This window comes from Triticum dicoccoides, chromosome 7A (assembly GCF_002162155.2).
Source record: "Triticum dicoccoides isolate Atlit2015 ecotype Zavitan chromosome 7A, WEW_v2.0, whole genome shotgun sequence".
Classification (NCBI taxonomy): Eukaryota; Viridiplantae; Streptophyta; class Magnoliopsida; order Poales; family Poaceae; genus Triticum; species Triticum dicoccoides.
This window is the reverse complement of record NC_041392.1, coordinates 742,503,219-742,507,260: the sequence shown is the minus strand read 5'-3', so window position 1 is coordinate 742,507,260 and position 4,042 is coordinate 742,503,219. Positions and strand designations below refer to the sequence as shown.

Sequence of the window (4,042 nt, the reverse complement as noted above, 5' to 3'; positions counted from 1 at the left end):
GTGGCCGTGCTAAGCCCGCGCTGCGGACGGTGGCGGCAGGGCGTTCGCTGCGCAGCAGCAAGGTTCCTCTGTGGTGGGAGGCGCTCTTTCCCCCCGGCTAGGCGGCAATGCCGCGGCGGCTCCCCATGTGCGGCGCCGATGGCTCCCTGCGTGGATCTCGCGCTTGCGCTGCCGGATCCGGCCGGCGCAGGTGAGGAGGGGTGGCGGCCCTCCTTCCCCTGCTCGTGGGCGGCCCGGCGGCTTCGGCGGCCCGGCGGCATTGGCGTCCTGGTGGTGCTCCTCTGTGGACGCCCCTTTGTGTTGTGGCGGCGGCTCCCAGTGTGCAGCGGCGGCGGCTCCCGGCGCGGATCTCGTGCTTCTGGGCGCGGGTGCGGAGGGGTGGCGGCTCTCCTGCCCTTGCTCGTGGGCGTGTACTCGTCTGCGTGGTGGCTGTGTACTGGATGCGGTCTGACATGGGGGAATGTGGATCTGGCAGGCGGCCAGATCTGGCTTGCCGGTGCTGCTCTGGCTGCCGGTGAGGAGTGGGTTGTGATGGCTCTCCGAGGGTTGCTGGCGCGGCGTCTTCGTGGAGGTGGGTGGGCCAGTGGAGGTGCTGTGCGTGGGGGTGCCGGTGGTGACAGGTGCTCCGGGCGAAAGTTTTGCCGGGTTCCTACCGGCCGGCGGCGTCGGCGTCCGTGGGCGTCGTTTCATCTCCTTGGAGGCGCCGTCGTGGAGCCCCGTGTCCACCACCCTCGGACCTTGCTCTTCGGGTGAAAGCCTAAGGCCCGACCCGGTCGGGCGATGGCGTTGTCATCGTCGCTTCCTCCTTGGGGGCGTCGCCTTGAAGAGTTTTGGTTCCCGTTTGCGCACTCCATGGGCTGGACGCTCGCGACATTGCGGTCGGCTGGTGCCCGTCCGGCGATGTGGATGTTTGCGCGGCTTCTTGTGTGGCAACGATGGCAGTTTCGAGCGGAGCAGGCTTGATGATGGGTCTTGGTAGTCGGTCTCTTCCGGCGTGTTCGAGGGGTTGCCGTGCCCTGCTTTGTCTTCCTGAAGTCGGAGCTGCTGAGGAGGGTCCCTTGCGGTGATGATGACACGAGACGGGTGGTCAGCTCTGGCGCTGGCTCGGCGCAAGCCCAACGCTTTTCCCCTGCGATGCTCGTCGATAGAGTCGGAGTCGTCTGGTCGCCGGCGCGTGTGGCTGATTGTTTGGCATCGGCCGGCGCAGGCCTCGATGCTTGTTTGCGGTGGGGGCTTCTTCGGTGGTCGTCGATGGTGGAGTCGGAGTCGCCCTCGCGGAGGTGTGATGACGATGACGCCGGGTTGCAACCTTGACGGCGCTTTTTTCCTCGGTGGCGTGTGTGCGTTCTTGTGCGGGTGGCCAGGTCGCCCTGTTTGTCCTGTGTGGGCATGTTCTAACGGTTTTTGCCCGGTTTTCCGTTAATTAACCGGGCAACTCTCTTCTTTTTTATTAATGAGATGAGGCAAAGCTTTTACCTCCGTTTCAAAAAAATATACTATACACGGTACCATCATATGGTGAAACTTGCTCTATGTTTTTCGTGGAAGCCCTCCTGCTCTTCTCGAGGTTCATTACGATGCAGTTATGGTGTGTTTGTTTATGATGCAGGTGCTATGACGAGACTGTCCAAAGTAACAAGAAGAGGAAAATGAGTGACAGGAGATAGCAGCGAGCAGATTGCTACCATTTTCCTACTGCTAGTGATCTAGTGCAAACACCCAGTGCAGGGAAGCATAAATAAATACCAGACATCAGCTCCTCCTCATTGGCTGAATCTGGTTGTTGAGAGTCAGGATGGCAGGTGCTACACAAAGTTTGCCAAGATCTCGTCAGAGCAAGAGGCAGCGATGCCGGCGATCCCTTCCTCCTCCTTCGTCCTCGTTGGATGTTGTGTACTGTACAAGGGCGTGCAGTGGCTTCTCAGATAAGTCCCGAACGATGGTGGTTCTGCTCGGATGTCTTGGCTCTAAGCAGAAGCATCTCAAGTTCTATGGTGTGTGTGACCTTCACCCTCCCCACGTCCAAGATCGTCAGCTATAACGCCAGAGGGAAGGCTGAGAAGAGTGTGGGGATGCTTAGTTTTTCACACTTTCAGTAACACGGGCTGGCTTTGGTATGTACACTCGATTTGAATTTCTCGCATCAAGAATTAACTGAAACCTTGGGATTTGAAGCTTAGTTGTGCTTTTTGTTGCTGTTGTAGCTATTTCGTCATACTGGAGAACTTGCAGCTGCAGGATCCTTGGGCGGTGGAGAAAATTAAGGGTTCCGTAGTCGATTCAACGCATGTTGCTGGCCCGGATTCTCAGGTAAAAACTGTAGCCAACCTCACGTACGTGAATGGTATTAGGTATTTATTAAAATCTTATAGAAATATTCTCTTTGAAAATTCTGCACATCCAAATTTCATTGTTTATGCCGAACGAATGTGTCGTCAGTTGTGTTTTATCTTTCTTTGTTCGCATATACTATCATAAAGAAAGTGTGGCAACGTAAGCAGCTGTATCAAATACGAGGTCTGACATCTTAGTTGTGGAGTCTCAAAGATATATCAGACCAGCAGCTACCGATTGAGGCTGTTCTACTATCTGCATTGGAGAAGTTTTTCGATGTTGTTCTGAACTATCTGGCCATAAATAGGTATGCAGCTCATCCACATGTGCAGGAGTTCTGTGCATTTTCAGCCTTGTGGACAATATCTAAATTCTCTAAGTCTTTTCAATGGATTTGTGTTTAATGTGAGTCATGGCATCTGACTCATAGAAGAGTCCATTGTTTGTTTGATGATTCATCTGTATTACTGCCATCATCGATTATATTATGCCAAATGCCATGGCTCGTGATGTAACTGAGCTTTGATAACGAAATACCAATTACAGAAATAGTGTAAGAATGTCATAGAATTTGTTGCAAATGCAGTAAACCATGCAGCTGACTGTCTCAGTACATCTGCCCCCCATCATCCATTATAACACGCCATGTCTCATGATATAGCTGACATCTGATCACAAATAACAAGAAACTACCCAGTTATTGAAATACTGTAACACTATCATAGAACTTGTCAATGTAGTAAATCACTGCATAGTGCTATTAATCAACATTTTTTTTCATTTTCTTGCAGGAGGCAGTCTGGTGTTATGGAGGTTTTGGCCTCAAACCAACCAAACTGCCCTCAGCTGTACATATACAGCTCCGCCGATCGGGTTATCCCATCAAAGTCAGTGGCGTCATTCGTGGAGAGGCAACGGAAAGCAGGGTGTGAGGTGAGGTCGTGCGACACTGTGTCGTCCCCTCACGTCGACCACTACCGCAGCAATCCGGGGCTCTACACCTCTCAGCTGACCAACTTCCTGGAAGACTGTGTGCTGGGCCGCCGTGAGGACTCCTCGTCGTCGTCACCGTCTGCGTAGGGTGTTTCTGCAGCAATACCAACATATTTGTTCCTGGTGATCCATTGAAATGTACCAGGATTATACATCGACTAATTATACATCTGACCCAATTTACTCATTCCTTTTGGTCGGTTCGCTTGTGGGTTTACTTTAGGAGGCACAACTGTAAAAAATGTGAGAAGAAAAGCAAAACAAAACTGTGATTACCGATTGCCGTTGACTTGTTCGTTGGTTCCAGTGCACAAACCATTTATCTGTGTGAATGGTTTATTTGTGCATACTTGATGACTGGCTCATGTCCTGTCGAAGTTCTTGTGATTATTTGTGTGGACGGAAGATGTGTTGGTTTGTTTGTGCATAGTCTGATGACTGGTGACTGTCTCTCTGTGTCTTTTTGGAAAAGGAGGATGACCCCCGACCTCTGTATCTAGGAGATGCATGTGGTCATTTTATTGATTATTCTCGAGGACCTTACAAAGTAGAATAACAATATGCCTGAATCCGCCATCTTGGCAACATCTGCCGCTACTCCTATCCAAATGATGAAGGGGTGCAAGCTGGGCCACATACCCAAACCTGTCACCTAAGCCTAACATCTAAAGCCCGAGGCCCCGACCAAGCCATCTGCCGGGTACGGAGCTCAAAC

The 4,042-nt window shown here is 52.1% G+C and overlaps 1 pseudogene; it reads left to right on the top strand.

The window, feature by feature from the left end:
- Positions 1-138: 138 nt before the first annotated feature.
- LOC119334165 lies at positions 139-3,414 on the top strand (annotated as a pseudogene).
- Positions 3,415-4,042: the final 628 nt, after the last annotated feature.